The sequence below is a fragment of the Eptesicus fuscus genome, chromosome 3, assembly GCF_027574615.1.
Source record: "Eptesicus fuscus isolate TK198812 chromosome 3, DD_ASM_mEF_20220401, whole genome shotgun sequence".
NCBI lineage: Eukaryota > Metazoa > Chordata > Mammalia > Chiroptera > Vespertilionidae > Eptesicus > Eptesicus fuscus.
Window position 1 is genome coordinate 14,159,226 of NC_072475.1, and position 21,326 is coordinate 14,180,551.

Consider the following 21,326-nt stretch of genomic DNA (forward strand, 5'->3'; position numbering starts at 1 on the left):
TTTTTATGCTTTGGGTTACTTTACCTTTCCATCCATTTGCCAAAGCAAGTCACATAGCCAAGACCAGAACCAAATGATGAAGAAAGGGATGACATCTCTTGATGAGAAGTAATGCAGAATATTATAGTTGTTGTTTTTTAATTAATCTACCTAAGAATTGTCTATTCGATTATTTTTTGCTTGCTTTTATAACCATAAAAGATAATCACCAAGTCTTCAGTTTTGCCTGGGTCAGGATTCAAAAATTTAAGATTGTTTAAAATAAAAAAAATTACATATTTAACATCATGGATATTATATTTGAAATATGTTTGGATTTCATGTTGTTTAACTAACATTAAAATATATCATTTAGCCCTAGCCTGTTTGGCTCAGTGTATAGAGCCTCGGCCTGCAGACCGAAGGGTTCCAGGTTCGATTCTGGTAAAGAGCATGTACCTTGGTTGCAGGCTCCTCCCCAGCCCAAACCCTGGTCTGGGCTCATGTAGGAGGCAACTGACTGATACGTTACATCAGTGTTTCTCTTTGTCTTTCCCTCTCTCTTCGACTCTCCCTAAAAATCAATGGGAAAATATCCTCAGGTGAGGATTAACAAAAAATAATAAATAAATACACATATCAGTTAATTTTCATAATTATTTGAAAAGCAGGAATGGTACAAAATTATTTTTTTCCAATGAACAAAGAAAGCTAGGATTTGTTGAATTTTACTAACTTACTATAAGTCACAGCTATAGTTAGCAGGTGAGGAACTTGAATCAGTGGGTTTTGTTGTTGTTTTTCCAGTTCAGTGCTCAGTACAATCATCTGGAAGAAAATGAACTAGACATGTGGCTATTTTTAAAAATTCCTTTAAAAGGGTTTGTTTAAAAGCAAAGCAAAATAAAGTAAACACTATTATTTCTGTTTAAATGAATAAGAACCTTTAATAAGTGGTGAGCTTTCATATTTAACCAAAACAGAATTACTATTGGTCAGATACATGCAAAAAAAATGAAACTAGATCACCAACTTACACCATACACAAAAATAAACTCAAAATGGTTAAAGGACTTAAATATAAGACAGGAAACCATAAAAATCTTAGAAGACTCCATAGGTAGCAAAATATCAGACATATGTCATAGAAATATCTTTACCAATACAGCTCCTAGGGCAATGGAAACTGAAGAGAAAATAAACAAATGGGACTATATCAAAATTAAAAGCTTCTGCACAGTGAAAGAAACCATCAACAAAAAAAAAACAAGAAAGCCCACTTCATGGGAGAACATATTTGCCAAAGCTATCTCAGATAGTGTTTAATCTCCAAAATTTACAGGGAACTCAGACAACTTAACAAAAGGAAGATAAACAATCCAATCAAAAAATGGGCAAAGGACCTAAACAGACACTTTTCAAAAGAGGACTTACAGAAGGCCCAGAGACATATGAAAACATGCTCAAAGTCACTAATCATCCGAGAGATGCAAATCAAAACGACAATGAGGTACCATCTCACCCCTGTCAGAATGGCTATCCTCAACAAATGACAAGTGCTGGCGAGGATGTGGAGAAAAAGAAACCCTTGTGCACTGCTGGTGGGAATACAGACTGGTGCAGCCACTGTGGAAAACAGTATGGAGATTCCTCAAAAAATTAAAAATGGAACTGCCATTCGACCCAGTAATTTCACTTCTGGGAATATATCCCAGGAAACCAGAAACACCAATCAGAAAGGACATATGCACCCCTATGTTCATAGCAGCACAATTTACCATAGCTAAGATTTTTTTTTTCAGTAGGAATAAGTCTTTATTCATTCATTTTATTTTCCCAGGGAAAAGAGGGGAAGGGGAAAAGTCAGCATGTGTTTTACAAAATGATAGCAAGTAGAAGTACCCGGCACAGCAAAATCAAACCATCAAATAAACAATCCCCAGTGATGGAGGTCACCAAAGCCCAAGGGGGCTCAGTCCCCTGCAGTTTAGAAATGAGAAGGAATCAGGGAAAGAACAGACAGGTACATGCTTTCCTACCCTCCCTCCCTCCCACCCCATAAATTCAAGATTTCACACAAAGCTTTGGTTTCTAGCAGTAAACATGGAGTTACATTCATCCGTCTCCTATTAAACAATCTTATGGCTACTTTGACATAAGTTTTTTTTTGCACCAGCATAAAAGTTCCTGAGCGACTTGGATATACATTCATCTCCCCTTTCTTGGTTTCCTCACACCATTTTCAAAATGAAAGGCTCCGTCATTGCTGTTACCATAGCTAATATTTGAAAACAGCCTAAGTGCCCATCAGCAGATGAATGGATTAAAAAACTGTGGTACAAAACACTGGGGCAGTGGGGGCTTGCCTGTGGTGGGAATGGCTGGTGGTGGGGGAGTAATTGGGGAAAAAGGAGACATATATAAAACTTTAGACAATAAAATGAAATAAAAAACAAAAACTGTGGTACATCTACACAATGGAATACTATGCTGCTATAAAAAAGAAGGAACTTTTATCATTTGCAACAGCATGGATGAACCTGGAGAGCATTATGCTAAGAGAAATAAGCCAGTCAGAGAAATATAAATATCACATGATCTCACTGATATGTGGGATATAATGAACAACATAAACTGATGAACAAAAATAGATCCAGAGACTAAGAAACACTGAACAGACAGTCCAACCTCAGAGAGAAGGCAGGGGAGCAGGGGGTGGGGGGCGGGGGGGGTAAGAGATCAACCAAAGGACTTGTATGCATGCATATTAGCATAACCAATGGACAGGGACACTAGGGTGGGGTGGGGGCTTGTCCTGGAGGGAGGGAGGGAGTTGTGGCGGGGGCGGGTGGTCAATGGGGAAAAAGGAGACATACGTAATACTTTCAAAAACAAAAACGAATTACTGATATTCTCTTCCAAGCCTGCTCCAACTTCAATCTTCTGTTTCCCACTGATGGCTGTTTTTGACTCTTCCCTTTCCTGTTTTCTCACATCTCATATCTTATCCATGAGGAAATTCTATTGCATTTGCCTTGCAAATACATACAGAGGTGACCACAGCTTACCACCTATCACACACTGGTCCCAGACACACTGTCATTCTTTGTTTTCTACAAAGACCTCCTAATTAGTTTCTCTGATTCAACTTTTATAAGTCTACCATCAACCCAGTACTCAGTAATGCTGCCTGATTATGCCAAACCTAGCAATGGCTCCACATTTCACGGAGAGTAAAACCAAAGCCCTTACAGTAACCCCCAGTCCCTACAAAATCTGTGCGCTGCATCATCCTCTCTCCCCCAACACTCTCCCCTTTGTTCACTCCGTTCCAGCTGACTGGCATCTCAGATGTTCCTCTAACAGGGACCACACACTTCTGCCTTAGAACCTGGAAAATATGCACAAGGATAAGTGTTTCTCCTTCTTCAACTTGTTACTCGAACGAAATCTTCCTAATGAGGCATACAGTGATCCTGATCAACCTCTTTTTACTACAAACCACAATGCAACTCTCTAGTTCTCCAAATTCCTCTTTACTGGCTCTAATATTTTTCTTATCACATATAAACATATCATATAATTAATTATTTATATTGTTTTTGTTATTTCACAAGAGAGGGAAAGAAATTTTTATTTTGTTTAGTGATGTATTCCAAGAACCTAATAGATGGTCAATAAAATTTAGTATGAATAAATAAATCATCAAAATAACCCAGAGGATTAAGACCTATAAATATTTAAGGAAAAAAATCATATCTGACTATTTAAAGTGACCATAAAACAAAGAAATAGAAATTTACTCTGTTTTCCTTTATTCCGTGTATGTAATCTCAAGTTAAGGTTCAATATAATAGACTTATCTTTCTCTGTTATGCTCATGAACTTAAATATCATATTTATAGGACATGATTGAGCTTAATTAATATATATGATGAGCAATCCATGAGTCATATTATCTTTAAAACTATCCTAAAGTTTCTGTCATCAATAACATTTTATATTCATCAAAGTTATCATTTATAGACTTAAAGTATAATGACAAAACTATTTCATATTACTAGATTTTAAAAATCAACTTTGATTTTTATTATCCATAACTTTCATTTTCTACCCATTTGTGACACTCACAAGCACATTAGCCTATTCTATTTAAAAGCTGACTATTCAATCAGCATGTTTAAACTTCCTTTATCTAAAATGTTAGCTGCCTAATATCTATGTTGTAGATTTTTATATTTCCCAAAGTATATAAAGGAGTACTGCACTTATACTATTTGTATTATAAAAAATAAACAACCCAAACTCTACCTTCAGTCTACACAAATATCAACTTAGGAGTTTAAAAAAAAAGTTTCCTTTTTTTGCTGATAGGAAAGGAATATATATATTTGGACTTGAAGACAGCATATAACTTTAGGAAAGTGAAAATATATGTACTGTAACATGTCTTGGTAGCTCAACAAAGTTGGCTTCCCTTGATCTTGGGATAGACTTTAGGATGAACCAACTCTGTAAAGTATTTCTGGTACTGCAATCTGTCCCTGAAAGCAGATGTCTTGAAAAGCTTTTTATAATCTTAAAATAGCTTCACTCCTGTTAAGAAGAATGTATTGGTAAGTAATATATAGGAATGTTCCTCTCACCCTCAATTTCCTGATTAGAAAAAGAAGCATATGGTTTTGAAGATGATAGTGATATTTTCAGAAGCTTGCTGGCTTCAAAACTCATGTTCCACTGAATTGTCTAAGTCGATTAGCAGAGTTGTCCTCTGCTCTCAGCTTGTCCTAGCTTCTACATTCTACATCCTTATTATCTCTGAGTGAGGGCCTCCACCAAGGGGTCATAAGACTTAAAGTAATAGTTGGTGTTAAGGTTGAGCCTTGTGGCAGTTTTTACCTGAGCACCAAATTACTGCAGCACCAAGATTACAACTCCCAGGCCCTGGAGTCATTCATTTCTCAGCACTGCGGGGAGAAATGGGAAGGAATGCTCTGTGAGTCACTGTGAAGATGTAGGTTACCTGATTTTTGTCTTGGAATACAGCATAAAGCAAAAGTCCATGTTGTAATTATGATTTTAAAAAGAGTTAAGTATTTCACTAGCCAGTCAAGTCATTTGTTTATTAACCTTGAAATAATATTTATTTTGAGTTGTAACCCCAGAGTTCAGATTTCTCAACTGTAGACTCTGTAACTCGATATGTAACAGTACTATACATTCAAACCACTTGCTCTCCAGTATGCTTATGAATAGAAGATATATTTTTATTGAAGCATGCAAGACAACTCCTATATTAAGAAACAAAACAAAACAAAGGGAAAGAGAGCAAAGCCTGCAAGTCAGGAGGCATATTCACATTTTAACCATACCCAGAACTATACATGCGGCATTCTTATTCTTATTCTAACCCAGTAGCAATGACCTCCAACAGATTTTCTACCTGTAAGAAATGTGGCTAAAACCAAGACTAAAAAGTGTTTCTATTTATCCCAAGTTGGTGTTTAGGCTTGAACTGGAAAATTCCCTGAGACATTAACTCCGCCAAATTTTGAGACAGAGTATAAGAGACAATTCTAGGAATTAGTGATTGTGTGTGTATGTTTCATGATATTCAGCTTGGAGTTCTGTGATTAAAAAATATAATAATAAGGAATCTTTTTTTTTTTAAATAGTGTTTTCCTCCCCTTCCCTTAAAATGTGCAGTGGCTGGTGTCAGCCTCAAACAATAGAGTACGGAGGAAGTGATGCTATAATACCTCTGAGTTGTTTGTAGCAGGTCATGCATCTGCTACCTGATTATTTTGGATGGCTTTCTCTCTGAATGGTCCCTTTTGAGATACAATGTTTTTATGACTCAAATTTCATTCTGGAAGATGTTCAAACTTCAAAGAAAGGCATCTACAGGTGTTTGGTGATATTCCTTGCTGATCTCAGCCTTTGAGCCATCCCCACTCAAGCATGAGAAATATGAGTAAAGAAGCTTCCAGATATTCACCTTTTCCAAGCTATTGGTGTGTTTTTATTAGAAACAAGCCATTTCCTCTGTGTCTGATCCTAATTCCAAACGTAGAGAATGAGCAATCATAATGAAATCATAATGAGCCTTTAAGTCAAGATGATTTCTTATATCCAATAAATAATTTGAACACCTAATAGCTGCTCTCAACCCGGATTGAATGGCTGATTGTAACCTATCTATTCTTCGTTAATCAAGATGCATTTACGTGAGCAATTCCAAGTTCTGGATAGAGCTATCATTAACTATTTCATCATAAAGAGAAAAATAGATACTGGTAATCTATCAAGGAAAAAACCTACCAAATTGGTCGGTCTCTCTAAACCACTGCACTAAACACAGTCCCTATAGCTGAGCCTAAGAAACATTTTCTAGATCATCTAGCTTGTCAAGGACAACCTAGCTGTACTGGTGCATTTAATAGAGGTAACTGTACACCAATGAAGTAAGCAAAATCTGAACTGATCTTATGGTTATCAAACATGACAATAATAACTTCTTGTTAATTAAAGTAAAAAGAAAGAAGGAAGACAAGAATTACTGTTACTCCCAATAGACACAGTGAAAGTTGACAAGACTTACAAGGTAAACTCCAAATAATAGTTTTCACTTTAAAAAATATTTTGTGATCCTATAAATGTAACTTACATTCATATTAGTAAGCACACTTAAAGGAGAAACTAAGTTGTTGATGGTTATTAATACATAAATGAATAATTTTTCAAATAACTGTTTTTTTTTACAAAAAATATTTTGACTAAAATATTGTATAGATGGATTTAACAAACCAAAGCAAAATATGACAAAATTATTATTATTATAAATATATTTTTATTGATTTCAGAGAGGAAGGGAGAGTGAGAGAGAAATAGAAATATCAATGATAAGAGAGAATTAGGGATTGGCTACCTCCTGCACATCCCACACCGGGGAATGAACCGCAACCCAGGCATGGGTTCTGACCAGGAATTGAACCATGACTTCCTGGTTCATAGATCAGCACTCAACCACTGAGCCACGCTGGCTGGGCAACAACATTATTTTATCAAAATGTCTCTTTTATCCTAAAAAATTATACTAAGTATTATATTGAGTTTGGATGCACACATGTACACACACCCTTACACACAAAAATGAGGAGTTTATTCAAGTTAATTTGTAGAAATTCAGTATTATGTGAGGTTCGATAGATGGCCAAAATTGATCTCTAGTCTAACAGTGGAATTAAGTCACAGTCTAGATTATCTGATTTAGACCTTTTTAAATATGAGAATAGGAAGAAATTGGGTATCCTGTAAAGGTACATATTCTGTCATTTGAAGAAACTGCCAACGTAAATCAAGCAAGGTGAGTCTATTAAATTCGTATGTATGTCAACAATGTTATCACCCCACTGGACCTTGGAAAATATATTCACTATTCACATCACTGAGGAATGAACATCAGGCATTCACTGAGAAAATTAAACTTAATCTTACTCTGCTCAATTTATAAGAATAAAGTAGTTTAATTATCAAAATGCCACAAGTTAATCAAATTTGCAAAGCTGCTAATAGCAACACTATTATAATATTACTAGAGGCCTGGTGCATAAATTCATGCATGGGTGGGGTCCCTCTGGGTGGCCTGCAGGGATCAGGCCAAAACCCACAGTCCAATGCTTCCTGCAGCTCCTACCTGCTGCTCCCACTCATCCTGGCCCCACTGTGCCTGCCATGGGCTCGTGCCCAATCAGTCCTGATCAGGAGAGGCTCACACTGCCCCAGCATCCCTCACCAGTCATGAGCCCTGCATCTGGCGCCTTCCCAAGGGGAGTGACCTGCAGGATCAGGCTGAAACCGGCTCTCCAACATCCCCCGAGGGGTCCCAGATTGCGAGAGGGTGGAGGCCAGGCTGAGGGACCCCACCGGTGCACGATTGGGCCAGGGAGGGACTGTGGGAGGGCTCCAGGGTGTGTCTGTCCCATCTCGCTCAGTCCTGATCTGCCGGACCCCAGAAGCAAGCTAACCTACCCGTTGGAGCATCTGCCCCCTGGTGGTCAGTGCACATCATAGTGAGCTGTTGAGCATCCTTAGCATATCATTAGCATATTACACTTTGATTGGTTGTTCCATTGTTCTGCCATTTGGTCTATTTGCATATTACCCTTTTATTATATAGGATAGAGACATTTGTTACACATTATACAGTGGAAGCTTAATTTTCAAATATGTAAAGCATATATGAGTGTAAAACCTCCATTTACAAAGAAACTAGCTGCTATTGAATGAACAAGTGTCCTTCTTCACTGCACCCCGATTTGAGGATTCCTGTTGGTGTGGAATTGACTCCAACCACCATTTAGCTTATTTGTGGAGACCTATTCATTTTTTTTTTATTTTGTTTTTCTTTTAAGTTATTTTATCTTATTTATCTTAGTATTTTACTTTATTTTATTTATTTTTTAATATATTTTATTGATCTTTTTACAGAGAGGAAGGGAGAGAGATAGAGAGCTAGAAACATCGATGAGAGAGAAACATCGACCAGCTGCCTCCTGCACACCCCCTACCGGGGATGTGCCCGCAACCAAGGTACATGCCCTTGACTGGAATCGAACCTGGGACCTTTCAGTTCGCAAGGCCGATGCTCTATCCACTGAGCCAAACCAGTTTCGGCTATTTTATTTTTTATTTGTGTTTTCTTTTTTATTTTGTTATTTTTCTTAAATTTTTGTTCCTATTTTTTTGTTATTTTATTTCATTTTTAATTTTTTTAAGTCACCATGTCTGATAACTTTGCAGCCATCTCTGCCAACCAGGAGCGTCATATTGACGATTACATCCTCCTGAACACCATTGCTGAGGGATCCTTTGCTATGAAAGTTTTAATAAGGCCAGGCACCTCTGAAGACTTAAAAGAAGTTCATTGTCTTAAGGGCTTAAGTCATGCAAACGTCACAGGCACTTGCAGTAATTTAGGGTTCTTTACATTGTAATTTAGAGTTCTTTACATTGTGCTTATGTTCACCTACTTGAGCTGAAATAGTCTGTGTCCAGCATTGTAGACTATTTAAATTAACATGTGACATGACAAAATCAAGTCATTCAGATGTAAAAGTCAGGTAAATAAATTTCAGGTTCATGAGTTAAGATGAACATAACATTCTGGATGGGTGTGTGTGTGTGTGTGTGTGTGTGTGTGTGTGTGTGTGTATTTGCAAATAGTTCTGAGACTACAAGTCACACAGTATCAAATCCAATGCCTTCAAGTGGAAAACTTTGGAAAGCCTCCTCCTACCCTAAGATTTCACTTTTTTTAACTACTTTTAAACCTTTAAAAGGCTGGTGTTACTCAGTGGTTGAGCGTTGACCCATGTACCAGGAGGTTACCAGGTCCATTCTTGGTCAGGGCACATGTCAGATTGTGGGTTCCATCCCCAGTAGGGGCATGCAGGAGGCAGCCCTCTCCCTTCCTTTCTCCAAAGTACATAAAAATACATCTTTAAGAAAGAATATAATATAAATTCTTGGACAGAGAGAGGAAATATATGACTTAGGAATAGTCTTCTTTATTCAGTATACTATATCTCAAGGCTCCTCTCCATGGCCAGCACGAATTTCAGGTGCTCATTATTATCAGAGCAAGTCCCTGCTCTCACAGCTAAACACAAGCTAAATCTATAGAAACAAAAAAAGAAAACAGCACAGAAGGAAAGGGAACATAGGAATGAAGAGGGAAGCTGTATTGCTAGCTATTTGGCACAGTTGTGAGAGCAAGTCTTTTTAGAAAGGTGAAAATTGAGATGGAAGAGGCTCCAATATAGTTGTGTGCACTTTCATTCAAGGCAGAGAAAAAGCAAGTAGAAAGACCTCTAGGTAGGAAAATGGTGGGCAGGCTAGGGAGAAAGCGGAGGCCGGGGGGGGGGGGGCGGGCGGCAGAGCAGAGCAGGAAAGGGAGAGTCAGAGGAGAGGGGGCAGGAGTCATGGGGCCTAGAACAAGAACAGAAATGGGGCTCAGCAGCCACATGGCTAAATATGTATGATGGATAAATCAGTATGACCAGCTCCTCAGTAAGGTATGTTTAACTTCCTATATTGACAAATTTACTTTCATAATTTGTGGGCTCCTTAGTGCTATCACAGAAATAGGGCGACACAGAGAGAAGCTACCGGGAAGAGTGCTTAGGATCTCAGGAATTGGGAGAATAAAAGTGCCCCTCTTTTCTTAGGATAGGAATTAGAAGGTATTTTTGGACACACCAATATTTATTTCGATGTCTCTTGGACATCCAAGTGGATGTTGCAATCAGGCCTCCAGATAAGCGTGGGTTCAGGCACTAGGGTTTGGAGGTAGGGTTACATATTTGGGATTGCTCAGTGAGCAGGCGGTATTTAAACTTAATGTGCTCACCCTGCGAACAGGTGGGTAACTTGGTGGTGGAGCATGTGAAATTTCTCTCCAAACACCTCAATTTCTCTGTGAAATAGGAAGCAAAATCTTTTTGTAAGAATGGTAGAGGTGCTTTGGGAAATTTGAGAAGAAGTGGCCAAATATGAAATCATCCAGGAACTGTGTAAAGGAGAATGGAATAAGGAAACGTAGAATTCATGAATAGCACAAATAAATACATCTTGTTGAAGATATAGGTTATGTATTAACTCCCTTTGTAGACTAGCAATATTGGTAGAGTGCCTAGAAGTAACATTCACTAAGATTTTGTTGAGTATAATTGAATGATAATTTATGCTGCCTCATTATGACTGATTCCTCATTTACTATAGGATGTGTCATACTTAACAATGATTCTATCACAGGGAGAAAAATCTTTACATTTGATACCTTGACTTCCCTTCACCACTAAAGCTGGGACTTAGATAAGAGTCCTGGTGTTTGACAATGTTGCACTGCCTTGTAAATGATCACTGTTGTATTTGTTGCTGCCCCTTCTCAGGCAAGGATTTGCAGGCTTAGAGTAAAGGAGGACTAACTATGAGTAAACTGAGTTGATTCTGGAAAAGAAAGCTTAGCAATTTATTGAGGATTTCCTTTCAGATACTTCTTCCTGTGATTGCACTGCTGGTCTCAATCCCTCTAGCCTTTTCCATCATTCTACTTTCTCTTCCCTCTTTAACATGTATTTCCTCTCCAAATCTCTTTGAAAATTGAAATGTCCCTCTTCTGCAGCCTATTTCAGTTGAGAGAAAGCAGAAAGAATAAAGACAAGCTCTTACCTTTCTGTCTCTTTTTTTCTCCTCCTCCCTCATATCACCTCAAGGTCTCATTTTATGGTACCAGAACCTAAGAGCAGCTTGCCTAGGGGTCAAGATATAATGATTACCTTTTATATCTACCCCTTGGTGTTTTTTTTTTTTTTTTCTGAACACCCCTGGTGATGCTAGCTCATGTCCACAGAATCAAATGGAATTGTAATTTTAAATGTCACACCGAACCTAATTTAATGCAGCAATTAAAATGACTTATAGCTCAATCATTTTCACTGTTCAATTTAGGTACCCTCCCTTGCTCTCCTCGTTACGGAGTGTCTCACACGCTGCACCATGCTTAGCAGAGAGGAGGAGGATATTGAGGAGTATCATACAAGATCCTTTTTCCTCAGGACATTTACAATGTTAATAGGGAGGCAAAAAATTTATGCTTAAGATTTTTAAAACCACTGTCAAATTTCTGTATAGTAATGAAGTCCAGAGAATTACATTTTTTTGTGTAGATGAGTTTAGTTTAAATGGTGTCAGTTAAATGGTGTCAGATGATGGAAATGCATTCAAGTGGAAAAGTCCTGTAGGCAGTTGAACAAGCAGGACTGATGCTCAGAGAATGGAGAACGGGCAGATAAACATGAATTATTCTATTGCATCGGGGTCTATGCTCATCTATATAGAAGGAAATAAAGAACTGAGATGACTGAACATATTTGAGAACTTTGAGTCAAACCATGGGTTAGAACCCAGCTCAACATTCCGTACCTCGTGTGCTAGGGCACAAATCACTTGCCTTCTCTGAGACTCAATTTCTTAATTAAGTAATTAAATGAAACCTTTTCAGTGTATAAAATAGGTGAAAGTTGTCAAGCGATACAACAAGTATTGCCTGCTGACACCATCCCAAGAGCAACAGAATAATGCTAATCAAGCGAAAAGCTTACTGGTCTTACTGCAATAGGGAGTCTTAACAGAGTCTTTGTAGTGTTTCAGAAGGGGATGGTCAGAGGCAGATATTTATAGGATGTTGGGGTCTGAGGTAAAGTAGATTGTTTCAGGTCTTTCAAAGTGAGAAATTAATTGTGTTTGGGCAAAGATTATACAGTAATATTTTAAGATTAATGGACACAGTGAAATGTGGTTCTTGATAACTAAACTGTTGTTTAACAAACACGGTGTTTTGCCAGGTTATCAATCTATTGTCTGAGAGGACACTTGTTCACCCAAATGAGCTAACTTTTGCTTGGAAAAAAATATCTTGCAAGAATTTACAGAATAAAAGTAAAATTCTGTATAGATTCACAGCCTTATTTTCCTGGGTAAATATTTCTGGACCAAATAGATATCATGCCACTTGCCTTTAGCTCAGTGAGACTGATTTTGGACTTCTGACCCCCAGAAGTATCAGATAATAAATTTGTGTTGTTATAAGTCACTGGTTTGTGAAACTTGTTCCAGCAGCAATAGGAAGGTAATGTGATTTCTAAGTTCTTTATTTGTCAGAGTGGAAACTAGAAATCCAGAGGGAGTCTTTATCTCTCTATCTCTCTCCCTAGCAGGTATACGTGCTCTAGTAGAGGAATGGGAGTGTTTGGGACAGAAGGGATGCAGTTCTCAAATGTTTTTTCAACCCTGTCTTCACCTTAGAATCACTTAGAGAAACTAAACATGTAGTAGGTAGAATTCTAAAAATATCCCCTCAAAATTCCTATCTACTGGTTATTCAATCAACACTAATCTAGAAACTGTGTTGTAGGGACATTTTAGGTAAAAGTAAGTTACTAACTAGCTCATCTCTTTTTTTGTTTGTTTTTTGTTAATCCTCACCTGAGGATACTTTTTCTGTTGGTTTTTAGAGAGAGAGGAAGGGAGGGAGGGAGCAAGAGAGAAACATCAATGTGAAAGAGATACATTGATTGGTTGCCTCCTGCATACCCCCCAAACAGGAGGGGGTTGGGGGTCTGGGGATTGAAAACCTGCAACCCAGGTATGTGCCCTTGATTGGGATCAAATGCTTGACCCTTTAGTGCGTGGGCTGACACTCTCACAACTGAGCTACACTAGCCAAGACCTAACTAACTCATCCTAATATATAAAAACTCAGGGTCCATAATGTCCAACTGAAGGCTCAGCTGAACACCAGAAGTCAGCAACTGCGAATGTCCCCCCCACATCTCGCGTGGGGTTCAGGGTTCAGGTTCAGGGTTCAGGCTCTGGAGGAGGCCGCACACAAATGAAAGAGACAAGACAAGAAAATACTAATTTGGGAATTGGGGGCCAGGCGGGAGACCAAGAGAGGACTACACTTTGCTCTGGCCTTGCCATCCTTTTTATTCAGGTGTGGGGTACACCCATAGCCCTTAGGCAGGCAATTCCAATAATAGCTCGATGATAGCCCATCAGCAAGGATTTACATAAGAATAAAAGGTGGAAGTTGCTTCAGCTACCTTTCTCTCAACCAGACAGTGGGTGTATGGCTTTAGGTGCTGACTGGCATAGAAACCGACCAGTCAGAACCAAATTCGCTGGCAGGGGCAGGCAGTTGGGTTTTATCAGGCTGGCAGGAATAGGCAGTTAGGGGCAATCAGGCAGGCAGGCAGAGTTAGTTAGGGGAAATCAGGCAGGCAGGCAGGCAGAGTTGTTAGGGGAAATCAGGCAGGCAGGCAGTTAGGAGCCAGCAGTCCCAGATTGCGAGACGGATGTCTGACTGACCGGCAGTCAGACATCCCCCAAGGGGTCCCCGATTAGAGAGGGTGCAGGCTGGGCTGAGGGAACCCCCTCCCCCATGCACAAATTTTGTGCACTGGGCTGCTAGTCTTAAAATAAGAATATGGGCTTGCATTATCCAGGTGGGTCCAATGTAACCACATAGGTCTTCTGATTAGAGAAGGAAGAAGAGTCAGATTAATGTGGAGGAAGAGGCAAGAGAGGTGAGGAAAGGGAACATCAGAAAGATTTGATGCATGGGAATGATTTGTCAATCCAGCATTGTGAGATTCAAGGATGGAGTAAGTGCATCATGAGCCAGGGAATGTGGGTGGACTCTAGGCTCTGGAAAATAGTCCACTAGCATACAAGGACCTCAGTCCTACCTCTGCAAGGAACAACAACCTGAACGAGCAAAGAATTTGTCTCCAAATCTCCAGATATTAATGCATACCTGGTGACACCTTGCTTTTGGCCTTTTAAAACTTTAATCAGAGGAATCAGCCAACTAAATTATGCTGTACCTGCATTTCTGACCTACAGAACAGTGAGGTAACTGATTGGCATGGTTTTAAATCACTACACTTGTTGTCATCTGTTATGACAACAATATTAAAGTAATACACAACAAACAAAATAATACCTGAGTCCCATCCCAGATCAATTCAAATAGAGTTTGTTGTTAGGAGCTTCAGCATGCATTTTTTTCTTTGCAAAAATCCTCAGATAATTTGTATGAATAGTGAGAACCAAGGCTAAGGTAACCAACCAGTCCTATCTTGGCTAGAGATTTTTCCTTTTTGAGCAATCCAAGTCCCCTGTCCTGGGAGAGCCCTTAGTGACAGAACAACAGAGACATTTAGTCATCCCAAACATCTTTCTACATGAAACTGAAGCCATGTAGGATATATAAGAGGTGCTGTTGAAATTGTACCTTTTAGGTTCCCTGCAAATTCCTGTGCAAATAGCTCCTTCAGAATCATTCATACACATTTCCCCCCATCTCTGTGGACAATGGTCATTTGCATGTTAAACTTCGATTTCTTCTCCCATTTTCAGATAGGTGACTGGAGCCTCACTAAAACTTTCACCCAATACATTTTTCCGTCATTGCAGGAAGTTCAGTATTGTCATTTGCATATTTTTATCAACTATTACTGGTTGGGACTGTTACTAAAACTTCATAAGTAGCGTGCAGGACATCTCTATACATGACATGTCGATTGAGCTAAGAAGCAATATCCCTTCACATTGCACTGAATCCTAGTTCATACATTTGTAAAATGTTTTACATGGTCTGAAAGAAAATCACTATTCAGTCTATGTATGGGACCTTTGTATAGTACTAAAAGCTTATTGTAGTTTAGCTTAAATATGAGTACTTATTCATTTATATTCAGAAAATTTGTCCTCAAAAATAATTTCCTGTAAAGAACAATATCCTATATAATAAAGAGCTAATATGTTAATTAGACAGGACAGCAGAACGACCTTTCAGATGACCTTCTAGCATGACCAGTGGGCGGAGCTGCGAGGCATCTGGGCTGCAAAGTTCCAAGGCAGCTGGGGCTGTGAGGGCCGAGCCCCTTGTACAAATTTCATGCATCAGCCCTCTAGTAATATCATAAAAGCAACTATTCCACATCATACATGTTCCCCTCAATAATACAATTCTTCACATTTTGCATTAAAATTTTATTGCTCACCTTTTTTCAGTGAGGCAAAATTTTTACTTAGCTTCACTGTACATTTTTCATGGATAAAAATTTATATACACAGAGAGACACAGACACACATAGATTGTAAGGCAAAATTACTTGACATTTCTAAATGCATCCTTAGCATGAAAATGACAAATATATTTTGATACATGTTTACAGACTAAAATAAAACTCAGGACAAAAATCACAAATTGGAATTATTACTATGTCATATTGCTGACTGACAAATCTAAATAAAAATATAAAAATAAGTTCTACAAAAGTGTGTTAATAGAATTTTTTAAGTGACAATAGCTAAGTGAAAAAGATTAGAAAGTCACAGTGGTTTTGAGCCACCAAATAACACTTTGATTAGAGGAATTATAGGCACTAAAATTAATAAATAATCAAACCTTCATTTTTCTTGGAGTATAACTTAACCTATCCTTGCTTTATCACACTCTCAGCTAGACCTCCATAGTCATGCAACATTGTGATTATTACAATAGTATTTGACACAAATATTCTGTCTTTAAGGCAAAATATTTGCTTCAAAACTTTTATACTTCTTATTAAATATTAACTTTTTCAAATGTATATTCTATTTGTATAGTTTATGCTAACTATTTGAAAAAGTGAAACATGAGGTTAAGAATTATATTTGTCTTTATGTCATATCCGTCTTCATGTATAAATAAACATGATCATTTTAGCTAAATTGATTTTTAGCTCAGGGAAATATAAATATAGGATGGATATGAATAGCCTGTATTATTTTAAACAAAATCATCCTCTAGCCTCAAGTTGGATTGATTGAATCTTATGTGTGTTTTTCTAAAGCTACTTCCAAAAATACCTTGAAATTTCTTTTTTGAAGGACATTTATTTATTACACACTCAAATGAAATATTTTTTGAACATGTCAAGAGGTGTTTTTGTTTTGTTTTTCCTACCGTAGGGAGGGTCATGCAAGGTTAATATCATTTGAACAAGATGGTTCACACATTTGACCACTCTCTAAATTTAGAATTTTATATTAAGTTGGACTCCCTATGCATGTTTCTACAATGACATGTTCAAATGACCTGAAAATATTTAATTTGTTCATTGTGATCAGCTTGATCAAATTGCAAGACTGAATCTAAAATGAATAAATTGGACTCCGTTAACCTCGTCCCTCAATTTGGTTATTTTAAAAGCAGGGCTAGTGAGATGTTGAAATAAGGAATTAATGAGTAACTTGTGTTGGACATACACAAAGTGACCCCATGTATTATGCCCCTGAAGCATCTCATCTTGAGTGTGGTGGAACCTCCGGCTTGATTCTACCAATAGAAAACAGCAAAGATGATGAGCTTAGTCACTCCTATGTCTTTGTTATGTTATATAAGACCCCATCACAGCAGAGTAGAGCCAGAGTCTTCTAATTTGAAGAAGTAAACTGTCACGATGTCAAAAGTGTGGGAGAGGGCCTGAAACCATGGGTGCTTTCTCGGAGCTAAGAGCAGCTCCCCGATGATAGCCGGCAAGAAAACAGAACCATACTTCTATAGTAGCAAGAAATGAATTCTACCAAAAATTACATGAGCTTGGAAGAGGATCTCAAGTTCTAGAGAATAATTTAGCCTTACTGACACCTTGATTACAGCCTTGTGAGGCCCTGAACAGAGGACTCAGCTATGTCATGCCTGGACTACTGACACATAGAAACTATGAAAGAATACACCCTCAACAACTATAGGTCTCAAGCTTTATTTTGTCATTTTATTATGTATAATATGGTGTCTTGCTACTTTAACTTTCATTTATTTATAAATGAGATTGGACATATTTTATATCCTTAAAAAGCATTTTAATTGATATTTTATTGAAATAATTATCAATGCAAATGTAATTATTGGACCTTTAATGTCTAATATTTACTATGTTTCAAGTGAAACATCATAAACATAGGTTGCTATTATTTGTATTATATTTTATTTGTTAATATTAATAAAAGTTATGCTTGTTCATTTGAAGAACAAATTGAAAAGAAAAAGTTTAAAAAATTATGATCATAATTTTTACCAAAATATATTACCAAATACATTATGTTGTTGTTTCTTTTTATAATCCCCATATTTGGTGACCATCTTTACTCAGTAAATATATATAAAAGATTTTAAGTTCTCTGTTGGCAAGCAACAGAAACTGAAATAGGGTATAGTAAGCAAGCAAACCATCTTAAGCATATGGACTGGTTCATTGATCTTAGAAACAGGCTAAAAAAATCATGTCATATTTAGAACAGAAACAGGATGAGGCCCAAGGATATAACCAACAGAGACCAGAGGACAGTCAATTCTAGAGGCCCCTGTTGAGATTAATGGGTTCTAACTGTTAAAGGTGCCTGTTTCACTCCACTCAAGTTCCAGGACAGTGCAGGGCGTCTTGACACTTCCCACCAGGACTCTGTCCATTGTGTGTGTGGCAGGCTAAAGGGGTATTAGTCACAATGGCTCCATCGCATGAAATAAGGTCAAATTGATGCAGATCTACCAGCTACAACAGATGTCCACTACATCTGCAGTGTTAGTACTGCACTTAATAGATTAACCACTTTCTACTCAACGTTAACTGCTTTCTAATTTTTTTCATTGTATGCAACATTGTGATTATTGTACCAGTAGTCAAGGCTCAGACATCCCCAATGTGCTGGTTTAAAGCAATGTACGCCTTTTTCAGTTATAACTGCCCATCAGAAAGTTTATACCAATTTAAACTTCAACCAGTAGCTCAAGGGACTGTTTTCTGAACACACTAGACATCTGTTTTATTGTTGTTTTATTTTATTGCTATTTTATTTGCAGTTCTTGGATCTCCAATTAGACCAAAATTTTAGATTTTTTTTTTCCTTTTATGTATTGTCTGGCCTAACCGTAGCTCAGTTTTTCCATGAGAAAGTTTGTCTTTCATTTATTGATTTGTTTATAAGAAGTCTTTAAATGTTTTTTGTTAATTCTTTGTATCTCATGTAATTATTTTAAAGAATTTGTTGTTTCTTGTTTACTACTTCCTTGTTTACATTTCTTATGGTATATTTTATTAAACAAATTATTTTCAGTTATAGTCAAACTATTATGCTTTGCTTTTATAATTTCTTCATTTTGTTGTAGTTGCTTAGTATGATTTCTGGATGAAATAGACTTTTTAATGATTAATCAGTTGTACCTATGTGATGCACTGATTACTAGTTCTTATTTAGAATTATGGTTACCCTCACCATGATTTTTTAAAAAAATGTATACAGTGCTTGACGTGGGTAATGAAAATTAACAGATAGTTGAAAAACACATAAGATCCAGAATATTCACGTTGGAAATCCCTATCCTGCCTAAATTGATCAAAAAGAAAAATACGTTTACCCTGGAATGTATTTGTTTAATTGCCCTCCATTGCCATGGTTACAGTTCCTTCCCACCACCACCTTGAGTTGCAGGGGCAAGCGGGTTCTTCAATAATATTTTCTTTTTGAAGACTTTTTATTCAAATTGGGAATCAAAATTAGATACCATGTTCTTATAACAAAGTGTGCCCTCCAAATGCAGTCAAACTTATGTAACATCAAAAATTTCCATGTAACTTGATTTTAGTACAAAGTCTACTTCTATTAATATTTAAAAGTAGACATAAAATTGAAGTATTGTAGGTTAAATATTCGGTAATTGAAATAATGTCTTTTTTCCTCCTGATTTTTATTATATATTCAAAGGCAATGTAGATCACGAATTTAAAATGATTACTATAGATGTTATTTTGTAAAGATTTAGTATGATAAAATTGACTATATTTGGCACTTTATGCTCATAAACTCTTATCTGAATATAGAGATGCTATAAGGAAGTTCTGCAAAATCCCACATCTCTTACCTGCAGGTAAGATACTGACAGAGTATTATTAGCAAGCAAACTGCATTCTGGAACTGATTTATACAGATTTAAAAATACGCGAAGCACAACAGCCACAGTCAAACCAACATATGAACTCCTTTGAATGGTACTTACTTTAAAAAATACGGACATAATAATTTTCATTGTTGAAATAAAATAGAAATTCTGACATTTAAATGTTAATGTAGAGTTCTCAGATAGAGTGTAGGTACAGCTTATGCAATACCAGGTATCACAGAATGAACAATTCTATCTTTAAGATTTTTCTTGGCATTAAAATATGGAAATAATAGGCAGTGTTGTTGTTGTTTTTTTTAAATTTGCTTCTACAAGATAATTTAAAATAGTAAGATGGGAAATTAACAAAATATTTTCAATATATTTTCACAAATAAAAACACATCAAGTTACAGAAGTTAATATAAAATATCTTTTTCATGCAGTATTTTGTGTGGAAAGGAAGGTAAAATTTGTATCTCACTAGTCTGCATTAATGCCATATACATTTCTTTCTCCGGGCCAATGTAATATCTATAGTGTTCTAGAACTTGGGAAGTTCATTATAAAGGTCAGGGTGGTACTGTAATGAATGGTTGACTCGGCTTTTGTGATTTTCTAGAGTTGTAACAGCAGGGATACTGTTTTTGGTCTACACTTCAGAGCCTAGATAACCAGAATGAACTTTTATTTTAAATCCTTGGTCATTCTTTTTTTCTTTTACTCACACGTAACATAACAGAACTAGCTCAGAGTGTGTGAACGGTGAAGCGGCAAGTAAACCAGTTTTAGCATCAGAACATCTTGATTTCCCCACCAGCAGTTTTTAGGAAAGAAAGGACCATAGAGCAAGGCCCCTGCTACACTGGGCTTTGGAGTGGGGAGAAATGCCTTCAAACCCGTCATATCATTTTATAACAGCACACACTTGGCAGGTTACTTAATCTCCTTAAACCGTGGTCATTTGTCTGTAAAAGAGTGATTGATGTTTTATGCACATGATTGCTCTGTATCTTAACCAGGAATTTTCTAAAAGATCAAACCTCAAAAAAAAAAAAAAAGTTCTCAAAAGTTGTTAGGTGTTTGCCACTTCCCTTACTCCCTGGAATTCAATCGCTTATCTATATATGTTTTATTTCACTACCCCCAATCGCCCCATTGATAACCCTTAAGATTTAAAACCCCCATCTTGGCCCCTCTCGTACAGGTAATACCTGTTGAATTCTTATTTTCTAAAAAGGAGACATTTGTGTTTCCATCTGTTTCCCCCACAATGTCCCCAATTACAGCTCTCATACTCAGCTGGTTGTTCTCTCATTTCTATCCCATCAAATTTGGTAAGGTTTATATTCTGTACTAAAACCGTCGTTATGTTCACTAGACTGTATCCATGAAGTGATTCTATAAAATGCATACCAACAGAAGAAAACACCCACTTTTTTTCTGTGATATGAATATTCTTTTAGAATTAAGCAGAGGGTGAGCAAGGATTTCACTTGGTACATTTGGGTCCAATGTCACAGCTCCTGTGTCACACATGGAAAATGTTAATGACTCCAATTTAAGTTATATCTATGCTTTTACTTCCCTAAACATGCCTTTAATCTCCTTCAAGATTTTCAGAGTTCCCTGTCTTATATCATTTCCATCAATGCCTTATTTTTCACCAAGAAGCACGCCCTCTGTTGAACTTCAGTTGGAATAGAAAACACCAAAGACTTTTCTGCTCTACTTCTTTGTGTGTTCCTCTTTTCCCTGTCTTTGGTATTTCTAATTGCTTTATAAAATGTTCAGAC